Below are 15,048 nucleotides of genomic sequence, written 5' to 3'. Positions count from 1 at the left end.
CGGGGCGTGCATATGGTTGCTAAGCTTGGCTAAGTCCTCTTAAGAGGAAGCTTTAGATCGGGGCCAACGGCGATATCCCTATTCAAATACATATATGCAAAACTCAGAAATGCTTTTATTAGACAACCTCTGGAGCGATTTAAATAAAATCTGCTGCATTTGAGAGAAATATCTAAATTTTAAAGACTGCATCAAGCAGAATTCTGATTAAACGCTTGGATTTGTTTTACAAGAATTGCCATAAAATTGGCAAGCTTTAAAAAAGGTAGAAGCACGGAGTTTACAAATCCGTAACTATGCACTAAAACCAGATATCGCAGTTATGTAAACTGCATCCGCTAGAGCATCTAAAGTGTATGAATTATATACATGAATTTACAGCTTGTGGGAATGTGTTACAATGTTCAAAGGGTTTTTGTAAAGGTCCTACTCACAAATTAATGGTATATTTCTGAGGGTGGTATACTACATCAATCTTGTCCGCTTTGGATGTATTACATTTGCAGAGAGAGAGAGAGAGGGAGAATAAACATCTGTATTGAGAGATTGTCTTCGGGGTGGTCCCCCCTTTCCAGGAAAACACACGCTTTCGCCGCGTCGACGGCCCTCGCTACCAACTGGCGCTGGCTTGCGAGAGCGGAGCTGGCTAGGGCACTCTCCCAAATCTGAGGTGTATGGTATGGATTGGGTGATTCTGTACAGCCCCTTACCATGTGGTAGAGGGTGCCCTGTGCAGTGGCAGAGTGGAGAGGACATGTAGGGGGTGAAGTGGTAGTTTCTAGATGGGTGGGGGAAGCTGTTGGTTTGGAGTGCTCTGAGAATGCGGTCATTACCTTTGGCTAATTTTTTTTTTCAAGGCTAGGTCAGAAATATTCTTCGTTGAAAGCTATAGTGCATGATGATTTCCTGATTATATTTGCAGAGAATGGGGGCCATGCTAACGGTGATGGGTACCGAAACTTTGAAGTGTGTAGGTTAATTAGAGAGTTTCAGAAAATTACTTATGCGTGCGTTCCGGAGCTTTACAAGTGTCTATTTTATGAACCACGCAGGAAGGCTTCCCTAATGTTCTGAACGAAATCAATGTGCTAGAAATGAACACTTTAAGGGAACAGGGAGAATATTATGCCTAACGTACAGAGAAACTTTCAAAAGCGACAGTTAAAAATTCAACTGTTACAAAAAAAAAAATCTATAAGCAATTGGTCGAAAGCGTAACATACGGCCGTCATCAGCAATGCTTCACCGTGTACCGAGTGAACTTCCCATCACACCGAGTTCACATTTAGAATAAATAGTGTCAGTGTTGAGAATGATGTGTTGAAAAAGTGAATTAAATGTTTCTCGCATACATATGAGCATAGCAAAAGATCACTAAACCCTCATTTCTTTCAAACATTCGTGGATTATACGAGGTGACAGCGGTGTCCTCGCTGAAATAAATGAGTCAGCTTGTGTATATCTCGTGGAACCGAGGGATGAACGATCAGAAGGGTATGAGGGGTCCGGTTTTTCTTAGCTATAACCATATGAAGTCAACAAGTAATGAAGCCAGCGACAGTATAGGGGAAAGTATGGGGGAGAGTATTTGTAGTCTTTAATTGAAGTGTAGAAATCGTAAGCTAAAGGGAAATGAAAGTGGACGGAAAATGTCCAGTTTCCCCATAAGGGCGAAACAATGGATGAAGCTACCGTGCGTTGGCTACAATACGCGTGGGAAAGCGATGTCACGAGCCGACAGGGTCTGCACGGTCTGCATAGTCTGCGTAGGCTGCTTAACAACTCGTTCAAGTGAGCAAAGTTGTCTAACCTGAGGTGTTAGAATGCATCTTTTTATGTGCACCAGTCTCTGCGATTGGAACATGAACGCGCCTAGACATCTCTCACCACCTATCGTTAAAATTCTGATGCAAAGGGAAATCGTAAAGTTTAATATGAGTATTGTTCTTCAGAAAATATGCCAAAACTAAAGGAATCCGTATTTTATGTGTAATTATAGATGACGGCGACAAATCGCGCTGTGTGTTCATAAAACGCTCCAAGCGTCTCATCGCGCTAGCTTGCGCGCGGGAAATACTTAAGGATGTAATATTCCGTCTACTAAGGCATGCTTCCGTGACCTAATGGTTAGAGGATCGAGCTGTTGTTCGAGGGCTGTCGTCGGACAATTTCATTTATGTTTATTAATTAAAGACAACGTCTTTCTTAGCGACTTTTCCACCATTCCACCATTCGAAGCACATGTGCGCGATTCTGGGATCTGAAATAAAACACAGAACTATGCCGAAGTAAAATTTCGCTGCAGTTTGGCTTTAACAAGCCCCCTTATCACGAAGCGAAAATGCGGTCTATGGCTATATCACCTGCTTTTATGTTTCGCGGATACGCACTGATACGCAATGAGGCGAATTTAGTTTCGGAAACAGTAGCACCTGAAATCGTGTAGAGAAAGGTGCTCTCTTAATCGCGGCCATTATAATGCATGGCTCACCCTATGCACATGTGATACTCGGTCGTGTAGGCTGGTTTGCGGGTGCTACCTTTTAGTTTCTTTAGGTGCCCTGATTGGCCCAACGAGAAAAGGTGAGTACGAAATGTTACGAAAGTTTAAAAAGATATGCCGAAGCAGCAGGCACAAGCATAGGCATCCTCGATGAAATATGTTCGCTTATGTTGCAATGGGTAAAAATACGAATGCGGAGGTAAGCAGTCAATGCTGTAGTCAACGATGTCAACTGCATTCGTTATAATGAATGTTATCGTGGATGTCGCGAATCAGCAGAAAACATAATTTCCTTCATTTCTGCGCACGCCAGTGTGTCACGTGTCCTCCAGTGAAGTGGCATACGAAAAGAAGCTCATCGACCCCACCTTCGGATGCTCAACATTTGTAGGCCCCTGTAACTTAGATGAGTTTTAAAATAGAGCTTTTCAAAAGCGATCGTCGTCATTTTTGCTGTAAAAGTGTAAGTAACAAAGCTCTCGTTATTGGTAGCTTACAATTTTGTTGGCTCTCTATTGAGCGCTTACGAACGGTGTCTTACAAAATGACACATCCGTAGAAAACGTGCAAACCTAAATCGAAATTCTGCTTCCTAGAGTTGCTAGAATTTAATCTCATTTTTCAAATGCAACAACTTTAACTCAAATTGGTCCAGTCGTTGTTCCGCGAGTGCATGTATGCGTTTTATATGTGTGTTGAATAGGGAAATTGGGGTTCGCCCCGAGCTAAAGCTCTCTCTTAAGTTAGTTATATACCTTATTAAACTAGACAACATCCGAGAAATATCTGGAATTGCGCAACGTGTGTGCGAACGACACAGCATCAGTCGTTTTTTTTGTGTGTGTATTGATCGCCTTGGTAGTCAATGAAAGCTTTGGAATCATCCGCACAGGACACTCTCAGATCATTGTTTTAAAGCACAAGAAGAGACAGACTTCCCGTAAAAGGCAGAAAGCCTTCGTACTTCACGACTGGGTAGAGAGCTGCACGCAACGTGCAAACGTATAGTGTGTTCAGTTTTAACTCGTTGAGCAATGGCTCTTGCGCCCTTTTCCCGGTGATAACCTCGAATGTCCTCCAGACTCTGAATGGCGCCCGCACGTAGCAGAATGGCTTCTCCACAACAAGAGCTTTTGGCGGGGAAAGCCCTCTTCTGGAATTCCCTTGTCGGAGCAGACGACGGGCATGCAGTTTAACGGAAGTACATTCATGGCGTGCGCGAACAGAATAAATTCTGCGTGACTTGATCGAGATCGTCGTCACGCGAGAAAGTCAAAAGAACTTTTGTCGCGCCCGATGGAGACGCGTTTATGTATCTTTAATCTACACGTCTTCTTTTCTTCTTTCTAGTTAAAAAATAGCGCATTTTCAGTTTCTCGTAGCTTCTTGTCCGGGATCTATCCCCTAACTGACTAAGATGAATTATTGCATTCATTAATTTATTTTATTCCCCTCCTTCACCCCCCTGGCATGTTGTATTCTTTGTAGTTGCATTACTGTAGTTTGTGTGATCTGTAGTCTTGGTATTTCTTTCGTTCCCTTCCTCCTATCTTCAATCTGTATCTTTCTATCCCCTACTTATTGAAGAGTCTAAGGTTGACGTTGCGCGTCTTCCTGCGGTAGCTGTCAGCCTGCTCTTTTCTGTCTTATTCTCTCTGTTTTCTCCTATGGAAGATCTTGTCTTGAAGCGTGTTCGACAACTGTGACAAATATGTTCGACAAATGGCGTGGTGAAATGGCATGGGAGGTCTTCATTGAGTTTGTGTGTAGGTGTGTGTGGGAGGGGGGGGGGAGGATAATTTAAGAATATAAATCCTATCGTAGACACTTTTCAGGAAGACTTCGTCACCCAGCTGCTGGATTTAAAACTAAATCTTGGGATCTTACGTGCCAAAACCACGATATACTTATGAATCGCGCCGTTGTGGGCGACACCGGATTAATTTCTACGTCCTGGGATTCTTTAACGGGCACCCCATGCACGGTGCACGGCTACTTCTTGCATTTCGCGCCATAGAAAGACAGGGGGGGGAAAAAATGCTTATTTCAATGCGGCCGCCGAGATAGGATTCAAATCCCGCGCCCTCGAGCTTAGCAGCGCAACGCCAAATACACTACGCCACCACACGGCGGATAGGTAATGTAATTCTGTGAGCCGATTTTCCTTTCCTTTCCATTTTTTTCCCGAACTGCACATCCGCAAAAGTTAAGGAGTTAAAAAAAAAATGCGCGGGGCAACATTCTGTAGTTCCATTTGAAAAAAAAGAAATTACGCAGATTTTAGGTAGCGTGAATAATAATTTAGTGAAATAATCGACTTGGTTTCCGTAAGAAAGACACAATTTCTTCCAAAAGATCTACATCGCACTCATTTACTTCAGTTTATATTGTCTTAAATGACAAAAGCAGCTCAGCGGAAAAGAACAAGTACGTATAGCTGTGTAATGCAGCAATGTTTCCGTGGCGCCGCTGGTGTAGTGGTATCATGCAAGATTCCCATTCTTGCGACCCGGGTTCGATTCCCGGGCGGCGCAACTTTTTTTAGTTTTTCTTTTGTGTTTTTTTATTATTATTTTCTTCACAGTTTATATCCTCTACCAATCTGAAAAGGCCATGCTAAATAACGATTTTGCGGGGCTTCAATGTTCACGTGCAAATGCGCTAACAGGCGCGTCTTATACTACTGGCGTTAGTCGCACCAGATCCGTGTTTGCAGCCCAACGTGACGGCTTATTTCCCCATCGGACACAATGCAGAGATATCGCAGCTCGGACTTGTACGCGTCATGTTCGTCTTCATCTTCATTATCATCATCGGCAGTCGCAACCGCAAAATAGGCACCTATTTTCTTTATAATAGTTCAGATTATTCCGTTGCAGTATACTATATGCATTCAGTGCATTGGGCTGTCGTGCGCGTTGCTTTCGAGAGCATTCTTTCAACATCCCTGCTTTTCCTGATGCCCTCTAGGCTGGCTGCCATTTCAATCAATTTAGTTCGCCCAACATTTCAGCGTTGCTATTCGGCTCAAGCTCCTGTCCGGCGAAACACTTCGACTGTCCGTGCGGCTGCTCTCTCGTCACTCCCCGTCACCCCATTTGGACGCTTTACAGACATGCTGTTGAATACAGCTTTCTTTCGGCCGTTTTCGTGGTTGTTAGTCAGTGGTCTGACATGGAAAGAAAAACGTTCGTTCGTTGGCGCGTTCGCACTCACTATCTAGCTCTCTATCTCACTCACTTTCTCGTTCTCTCTCCTTGTCCCTCTCTATCGCTTGCTCTCTCGCTCTATATCTCGCTCACTCTTTCGTTCTCTTTCTCCCTCTCTTTCGCTCTCTCACTCGCTTGCTCTCTCGCTCACTCATTCGCTTTCTTGTTCGCTTTTTCTCTCACTCCCCCACTTTCGCTCGCGCTCGTTCGCGCTCTCGCTCTTTCTCCTTCTGATTCGCTGTCTCGCTCGCTTGCTCTCCCAATCCCTCTCATTCGCTCTCGCTCGCTCTCTCGCTCTGTTTCTCCCTCCCGTTCGCTTTCTCGCTCGCTCTCTCTCGTTCTCTCTTTCGCCCCCAGGTTCACTCGCTCGCTCACCCACTCATTCGTTCGGGTAAAATTCGCTCACATTAACGATCATCGTCGTTAGTTTCCGCACAATTTTTAAAAGTGTAATTGATTGTCACGAGTAGGTCCTTCCATCACGCTTCGCCCGCGCTGACCTTCCAAGAATGTTCCTGTCGGTCATGTCCGTACACTGGGTGCAGCTACCTATTGCCGGAATTTTGGTAGTTATCGTGCACCTCAGCCATTGAACCCGTCAATATACAAGTAATACGCCTGAAAAGTATGTCTTCCGTACAAGAGTCATCGTCTCTGTCGTCTCTCAGCATTATCTCATATTTCTTTTTCCTCTTCCTTTTCCCCATAAGCACAGCAGACGGATAGAGAAATCTCTGTGATGCTCGAATTACTGGATTCGAGCATCACTCATATGCATCCGTCACAATTTACTTTTGCTTTATGAGCAATCGCCAGTTTCAAATGCCTTAATTTCACATGTTCCCTCCGGACTAATGTATTGCAACGAACGCATAATGCAACTAATATTAATAAAAAAGACAGAGACTGCGATGTATTGTAGGGACTTCCTTGGTGAGAAGGTTTTCAAATGACGTTAGAAGAAAGTTAAGAAATCTCTTTAGGTGAAAATTTACTGTGATTTCAAAAATTGGTTCCCGCATGCCGTAAGGACGTATTCCGCATTTCTTAGGATAATGTAACATTTATAAGTATTCCACATAGAAAAAGAAAACTTTTTTTTTCCTTAATCCGCATGAGATGACCAAACCGCTAACTCGGCGTTCTGCCCGGTCCAGCCGCACCAGAAAGCTAAACAAATACTTTTGCAGAACAGACGCATATCACATGCTTTCTTTCTTATCCCCGTCAGCCAATCGGACCAGCTACCGGTAAACTCGAATACACAATCGTTCAGTTTTTCGGGTCTAAACTCACAAAACCGTCTTCGTTCTCGTTCCGTGCAGCTTTGTTTAATGTTTGGTGTCGTGGTGGACACACGCATGCGCAGAATTAGACTGTCACCCCATCACAGACATTGTCAACATCGTATGTGTGCATGCGACCGCACTTGCCGTCATATTTTGTTCTTGGCGACCACAGCTAAGTCTCTGCGCATGTGGTCGCCACGGGTTTATTTTGTATATGCGCATCTCTTCATTCCACTGCAAGTTTTCCTTGTATATGTGCGCCTTTTGAATGCAATGTATTCCCTACTGCTGTCTAAGGTCTTTGTTGAGACTGACAGCAACTTGAAAGCAAGTGAACAAATGGAACAAAATGTTCCCGCCGCCACCTGACGCTCCCTGACCGCCCTGACATCTCTGCCTCTTTCGTGTTAAACTTTCTCTCTCTTTCGTTTCCATTGGGTGTCTTTACGATACAAAGAGGTAATATATAAACGGATTGGTGTATCCAGGCATTCATTCATTCATTCATTCATTCATTCATTCATTCATTCATTCATTCATTCATTCATTCATTCATTCCTGCACATTTAGCGTGACTACACTTGGAGCAATACTTTTGTTACAGCACCCAGCAAACGTGTCCTCTCCCCCCCCCCCCCCCCTTTTTTTTTTTTCAACTTGATGCGTGTCTAAGCCTTCCATCGCCTCAACGACAGGAAAGCACGAGAGATACAGCACCGACAAAGATGTTGAAATAAATAAATAAATAAATAAATAAATAAATAAATAAATAAATAAATAAATAAATAAATAAATAAATAAATAAATAAATAAATAAATAAATAAATAAATGCACTAATAGTGGACAATCACTAGTGCTCTGTGTTGGCTGCCTATAGACTAGGGCCATCTTAATTTTACCTGCGCCGGTAAAGAGCAAGCATAATAGATAAGATTCCGGTGGCCAGGTGTGCCTCTTGGAAAATTTTAAGAATGCTACGCTTCTTGTGATGTAGTTTCGTCCCACGCAGTGGCATTGTTACGTGTAACTGTTCGGCGCTACTTGGAGATACTGTGATCGATACGCAGCATTTCAACCGAGAACGTTAACGTTTAGCTCAGACAGAAAGCTACAGATATATTTACAACGCTAATGAAGCTTGCTAAAATGGCGATCGAGGAGCAAGCGGGACGAGTAGGTGTTCATCGCCGCCTCCATTGCAGCCACGCCGAGGCTGCATTCCTCTGCTGCTCTTCCGTATCAATATTTATTAATCGTGTGCGTCAGTGTTGCCCTTTTAGCAATGGCGTCACACGACTAAGCGACATTTCGGTCTGCTTAGCGACAATTTTTTTTCTATTTAGCGACCGTCGAATTTTTTTTACCAACGTGAAACAAAATTCGGCAGCATGTTGCACTCCTGTAACATGTGAATGCTAAAGCCTGCTGCACACGTGGCAATGCATTAAGTTATGCGATCGGAGGGGTCAGACTTATTGCAAGTTTCTTACTTAACAAAACGTCGCCTTATGCATTGAAGCACAAAAGTAACCGGATACACCAATGCATTTTCCCGCAAAGTTCGGGAATTAATATCTCGAAACTGGTGTCATCCTGAGAATTTGTTCCAATTGGGCGGATCCGCCTTGCGAACTTCATGGCTACAATTTGTAAATTGCAACATGGGCCATCAGGTAATTAGTTAAAAACTTCATTAGTGAATTTTTGTTAATTAGTCGATGATGCATTTCAATTTCTTGCGCTGGCCCCTTTTATTCATTAGAGGTGGGCGAATATGAACGCTGTCGAGAACGAATCGAATACGAATAGCAATATCTAATATCGAACTGAATGTCGAACAGCCTGCCGAATGCGCATATATATACAGCAGGAATATTTATTTCAGTATAATTAGGTGCCGCGCGTGTACTGACTAGTGCAATAAAGACAGCGAACTCTCAGGGACAGAAGATCAGTTTTAAACACAAGACCAGTGATCATCATAGAAAAATGTGCACGAATAGGCCCTCAACAACTACAGAGCCTGGTTGCAAGCAGGCTTTCTAAGAATGGATAGCTGCTGTATGACTAGCTTTAAAAAAAAACACTCAATAAATAGTGGTTGCCGAAGGAAAGGTCAGAAGTTGTAGAAAAAGGAAAGAAAAGGGCTACTGATCAACGTGTGTGCGTAGACGCATGTCAATGGATCCATTGCAATCAAAACGTCGTAGGTTGTAGCGAAGATGATAAAACTGCTATACGACAACACTGCAAACAAAAATGACGTACTACAAGCAAAAATTGCAGCTTGTCATGAATGCTTCTGCGTCGAAACCGAAAACAAAACTTGCGTTACCAATTTTGGTTCTGCTTTTGGTGCGTTCTCACTTCTGATGATTCGCGATACATTGTTTAACAGATGGAAAACAGTAAGCGGACTTTTAACATTCGTTTGTAACGAAATATTTGGTCAGTTTCAAATATTCAAAAGCCCTTAACAGCCTTCTTTTCTTCCTATTACGAATAGGAATAGTTAGTGTGTAATATTGAATTCAAATTCCAAACTTCAAATAATCGCGCTACGAAACTATTCGTACAGCCTGTTTTTGGACCACATTGATCACTCGTTCGAGGCACGTTGGAGGGCACCAACGTCGCTGCGTGCAAAAGTCTAGTCACATGGTACTTTTCTACAGATTTCCAGCGCTTTCTATGCAACCCCAAAGAATAAAAACACTGCAGCAGTGTTACTGAATTACCATGGATTTTAATTCGTATTTCTGAAACCAGTCTACAACTTTTTCAATAAATAGTTTACGTTTAAAATAATTCGTTACAGGATACTTATTTATTGTAAATAATCACATTTGGTCATAGTAAAAAAAAAACTGGATTTCCTCAAGAGGACAGTAAAATAATGCGATGGTTGCATTCGCATAGCACACGCCTGATTTTTCAAATGCTTGGCATAACTTAGCTGAAACATCATGCATCAACGGTGCATGACACCTCATTCTAGTGCTGTTTTTTTTTTTAGTTAATACCCGTGCAAAAAATCACATCATCTCACCCTACGGGCAATTAACCATGGTGGGATGCGAAAGCATCGCGAGGGGTGCGCATCGGGTTTCCGTTTCGTTTCACTTGGCAACAAAACGCAATGAAAGTTAGAGTGAGAGAATGTATTGAGAAGAGAGGAGACGTTTGTACGGGGTTGTTGCGTCTTTATTTAGAGATCGTACGTGATTCCTAGCGCGCACTGTAGCGTCAATGGGTCTTGCTGCAGAGGGTGTCCCTGGCCCGAAGTTCGGGGTCCGCTTGCCGACGCTGACGTTTACGTTCGGCTTCCTGAGCCTTCCTATGCTCCGCGGCGGTGGCGCTGCCGCTGCAACTAGCGCAGACGTTGACGTTGTTCATGGCGTTTCGCACATCGTTGCACAGAGGGGGAGTGACAGAAGCACAGCGAACGCGCGCTTTATACTGCGCCGCGACACTTGCGCCGCCTACCGGCGTACCCTTAGAGAGAGAGGGAGAGAGTGAGAGAGTTATATGCAATGATTTGCTGCGCCGAACCTGTGACGGAGAGGGAGAGAGAGGAGGAGGAGAGCGCGCATCTGCGTAGGAGAGGAGAATGAGGGAGCGCTGCGCATGCGCAGTATGGGTGCGGACGCCGCAGAACGGACACTGCCCCGAGCATAAGATGCTCTCGCATCTAAAATAAAATGGTCCGTAAGCTGTACAGCTAGCATATCCAAACGAACTTGTTTCTCCAAATGTACAGCGCGTTTTCCCGGAAACCAAAGGCATGCGAAGGATGCGTTTTCATTTTAGTCGTACTCGTTTGACTAAATGAAACTGTTCAGGAAGGTGCTAACCATTTCGAACTGTTAAAAATTTCGCTCCGGAGCTGAACCTGGGCTATGATCACGCAAACAGCTCGCTTTTCCGTTCCTTCGTTTGCCCTCTCGTGATTGCTCAGAATTGTGATTGCGTCAGCGGCCGTCAGAGATAACGGGGCGTACCCCAGATTTCCCACTTTGTGATGTAGCAGTCAAACCGAACGTGCAGAAAGCGAGCTGTTTGCGCGATCGCAGACCTGAATCAAACCGGAAAGCGTGAACCCGAAGCTGAAGTGAACCCGAAAGCAAAACATAGGCAGCTTGCACTAGTGGTACAAGGCTGGAGTAAACAACGGAGCTGGTGATCGATCTAGCTTCTTCCAGGTTTTACTAGGCTTGGCTAAGTTTTGCTAGGAAATGCTAAGTGCTGCTAGGGACGATATTCCGAATCTGGCCCGCCACCGATGCGAAGATTCTCGCTTGGCCGCGCGACGCGCTTCAAGACGAGCGACTTTTTCTTCGGATTTCCGGATCTTCTTTGGTCGTCCCATGTCAAGGCTACAGGTACACGCCACAGAGTCAACGAGAGTTCTGCCGCCGTCGCGATGGCTCCGAGCTTTATCTCCCTGGTGACGTCACGGCCAAGCTGCGCCTCCACACTTGCCAGCGCGTGGCTGGTCGAAACCTGCCAGAGGCGCCTGCTGCAGCCGCGAACGTCGAGAGAAAACGGGGAAACGCTGGTGGCGTCAGCAGCAGCTCTGTGCGTTGCCTCGTTGGTGCTGCTACAATTTCTGTCTCACTCTCTCATTTTCTCTTTCTCTCTCCCGAGCATAGCGCGCGTCGCGCGCATGCTCTCCGTCCCTCTCCTTAACGTCCCATGTCAAGGCAACATGTGCAGGGCACGGAGAGGAGGCGAAGCACACGTTGTGCCCCTCCCGGCCTGCTCCCTCCCTATTTCATCTGCGCATTTTATATGTGCGTTTTCATATCGTGTAAAACTAATTTAGCGACATGCCCGAATCAGAGTTGGCAACACTGGTTTGCGTGCGTACCGTCTTTATATACGTTGTGTCTCTAGTGTTCTCCTTTCACGAACACCGCGAACGTTATGGCTTTCCGGATATGAAAGAACCAAATACAGAGCATAAGAATGGCAGCGCTTTGAACAATGCATTACGATTAACGCTGTGGGTCTAAACTACACTGCAAATTATGTGCTGTAATTTTTTTCTGAATGCAATAATTTAAACGACGAACTTTTCAAGGAACACTCTTGCAAATGTTACAGATAGGTCTACCTATCGAAACGTTGGCCAGCCATTGCGAGGCGTTATATTCATGTATTCACAGTGTGGTAGTCCGACCCCCCCCATCTTGATGTTGAATTTTCTGTAGGTAATTCTGGGCCTTGACGATAATTGTTTGCTCCTGCTGAGAACGATGTTGCGGGCAGAAATCTCGGCTGTGCGCAAGTTAAAAATCCCAAGTTGATCAAAATAATCCGGAGCATCACCGTCCCCCAAGTTACTTCAATAGAGTTTGAGCTTATTCAACATAGACTTGTATGACATACAGATGGAGAACGATATACAGGTTGAGGTCCCCAAGTGAAAAAATTGCAATGGTACTATGTAACGTTAAAGCCCATAACTGTTTTAACGATGTGCGTCATTGTTCTTGCCGCGGTATATCCTTTCATCAATGTTATGAGTACTTTTTTCTCTTAAAAACCTTATGCACGCGTTGAGCATACTTGCGAAGTGTCTGGCTCACAGCCTTAGCTAAAGAAGTGTCCAGAATTATGACGATTTTGTCCGATAATTATTGCTGCGAGAGAACGTTGCATAGTAAAAAAAAAATGTTGCGCGTTAATTGAGCAATTCAATACACTCCGTTGCAGCGCCCGACCTCATTCTTAGACAGCGCGGTACAGAGAACACGAAGCGATCGCGGGGAGGAATTTGTAGAGGGTTCAGAGAACTCGCATTTCGACTCGGAAACATAAACAATAGGAAAGTGCACACGTGCGCGCGCGCACACGTTGCAGTCGGTTTGTCTTAACGATATGCTAAACGGTACGTCTACTGTTCGCAGACGACTAGCACTCAAACGCTGCTTATTTTGACGACGTTTTGACAGCACACTGCACGTGCTCGCCAAGCCGATGGCCTTTTTCGCACACTCTCGATTGTCGCCGAACACGTTTTTTTACAGGTTAACGGCCGCTTCTTTCCGTTATGTTATTCGGCTTGTGTCGGCCGTTAGTTGTTCTTTTACCAAGAGCACTGACATTTGCTGGAAGCTCTATTGCTTCAACGCGCACCGCAACGAACGTAAGAATGCTAATCGGAATTCGCCACTCTTCCGCAACGAATGAACTCCTCTTCGTGGAGTATTGACGCGGGTTGGCATTCTACCATGTCCCGGAATATTGCTCTACAAATGCAATCGTACATCTGCGACCACGTGTTCTATGATAGCAAAGGGCACACGTTTTAACTTTAAATACCATGCGAGCGACTGACTTCAAGCGGCGCACCTTGCGACACAGAGGTTAGCGTGGCTTAAAGGGAGGTCCACGACGCCCGAGAGCCATCCACGGAGAGCTTTAATTCTCGTTCATAACCGATGCAGTGAAAGGAGTCAATCTGACCATGAACCGGCGTTTTACAGCTTCTATATATCGTCGAACGCCCTTTCGCCGGCTCTCCGAAATTTCATCCTCTAATCACGTTTTACCCCGTGCATGCATACTAAAGCATGCGAAAAAAAGTTACGCCGCGGCCTCGCGGTGATCCTGGTGGGATGGAGGTAAGCCCTTACGAGAGTATTTTCGTAGGAACCACCCCTGACCGCTTCTGTTTGCCACTTCGAAAGCGCCATTAGAAAGAGAGGGACTTTCCTTAACGGATGCTGGAGATGTTTTCCTGACCATGCACATGCTTAGCGTGCCACTGCAGATGACAAGCGTGGTGCGTAAACAACCCACTCATGTGTAGTACGCAAGCACACATCGGACACAAGCTACACGAATAACACGCACGAGCCCACAAAATTGTATCCGGCAACTAAAGTGTCTTGTTCCGGCCAGTGGGATGGACGAAAACTGATATAGCATCTTTTGTTGGGCGCAAAGCACTATAGCAGTAGTGACCCGCCGTGGTTGCTCAGTGGCTATGGTGTTGGGCTGCTGAGCACGAGGTCGCGGGATCGAATCCCGGCCACGGCGGCCGCATTTCGATGGGGGCGAAATGCGAAAACACCCGTGTACTTAGATTTAGGTGCACCTTAAAGAACCCAGGTGGTCAAAATTTCCGGAGTCCCCCACTACGGCGTGCCTCATAATCAGAACTGGTTTTGGCACGTAAAACCCCATAATTTAATTTTTTAAAGCAGTAGTGCTCCAAGGTCGAAGAATATGTTGTAGCTCGAAGGAGCTGCCACGTAAATTCAAAGCAGATTTGAGGACTGCTTTTGAGGCCTCATAGCGTGTGCACACGCTGAAAACAATATGCATGTAATCTCTCGCCTTGCAACACTGTCGAGCGCGGCGATCGCGTCAACTGCAGCTTCTGTACGAAGTAGTTCGTAAGCGACGTTTAAACGAATACGGTGTGAACATGTATGCGGTCGCGCCTCCAAAGTCCACTCGGCATGTCAAAATCACATCTGTGACGACCGATCCTGTCATTGCCAGGGGCTGCCAGTCTGTACTTGCCACAAAGGTGCACAATTCTTTTTTCTACTTTGACCCTGCCACGATAAAAAAAAAATGAGTTGCCTGACTAACACGGCTACCAATACAGATAAGGTTACTGTAGACGGTCAGGGCTTGCAACATAACTAAGGCAACGAAAAAAGCGGAACCGCCTTTGTTTATGACGATGCAGCACAAGACAAAGCAAAGGCATGTACAATCAAGCTGTTAGGCATTATAAATCAGAAATCTGATTTATAGATTGTTATTCAGCAGAAAAAACAAGTAAAACTCGGGACATTTGACCACCCCGACTGGCATCAAGTCGGAACTCTGGTCATTTACTCAAAATTCGGGATGGTTGGCAACCCTATAGTCGCGATGAGCAGCCGTATCGACGTCATAACGGGCGACGTCAGCCTCGACGTCGCCTGTTATGCCGCATTATAAGGGGGCCGCCACTGAAGCGCAGTGCTGCGGCGCAACCTGCACGCCTCTGTACGTAGACCAGTTGGTGCCTCAAACAAGCTC

General features: G+C 45.2%; 1 protein-coding gene and 1 non-coding gene across 3 annotated transcripts in view; one reads left to right on the top strand and one right to left on the bottom strand.

Moving 5' to 3' along the window:
* Nucleotides 1–15,048, bottom strand: part of LOC119441714 (serine/threonine-protein kinase OSR1-like) — a 230,247-nt gene that overhangs the window by 200,668 nt on the left and 14,531 nt on the right. The window lies entirely within an intron of this gene.
* Nucleotides 4,967–5,037, top strand: Trnag-ccc (transfer RNA glycine (anticodon CCC)). Its single transcript has one exon. It is a non-coding gene; the product is annotated as a tRNA-Gly (tRNA).

The sequence above is a fragment of the Dermacentor silvarum genome, chromosome 2 (assembly GCF_013339745.2).
Source record: "Dermacentor silvarum isolate Dsil-2018 chromosome 2, BIME_Dsil_1.4, whole genome shotgun sequence".
Classification (NCBI taxonomy): Eukaryota; Metazoa; Arthropoda; class Arachnida; order Ixodida; family Ixodidae; genus Dermacentor; species Dermacentor silvarum.
Note: the sequence above shows the minus strand (reverse complement) of the source record. Positions and strands in the feature narration are given on the sequence as shown.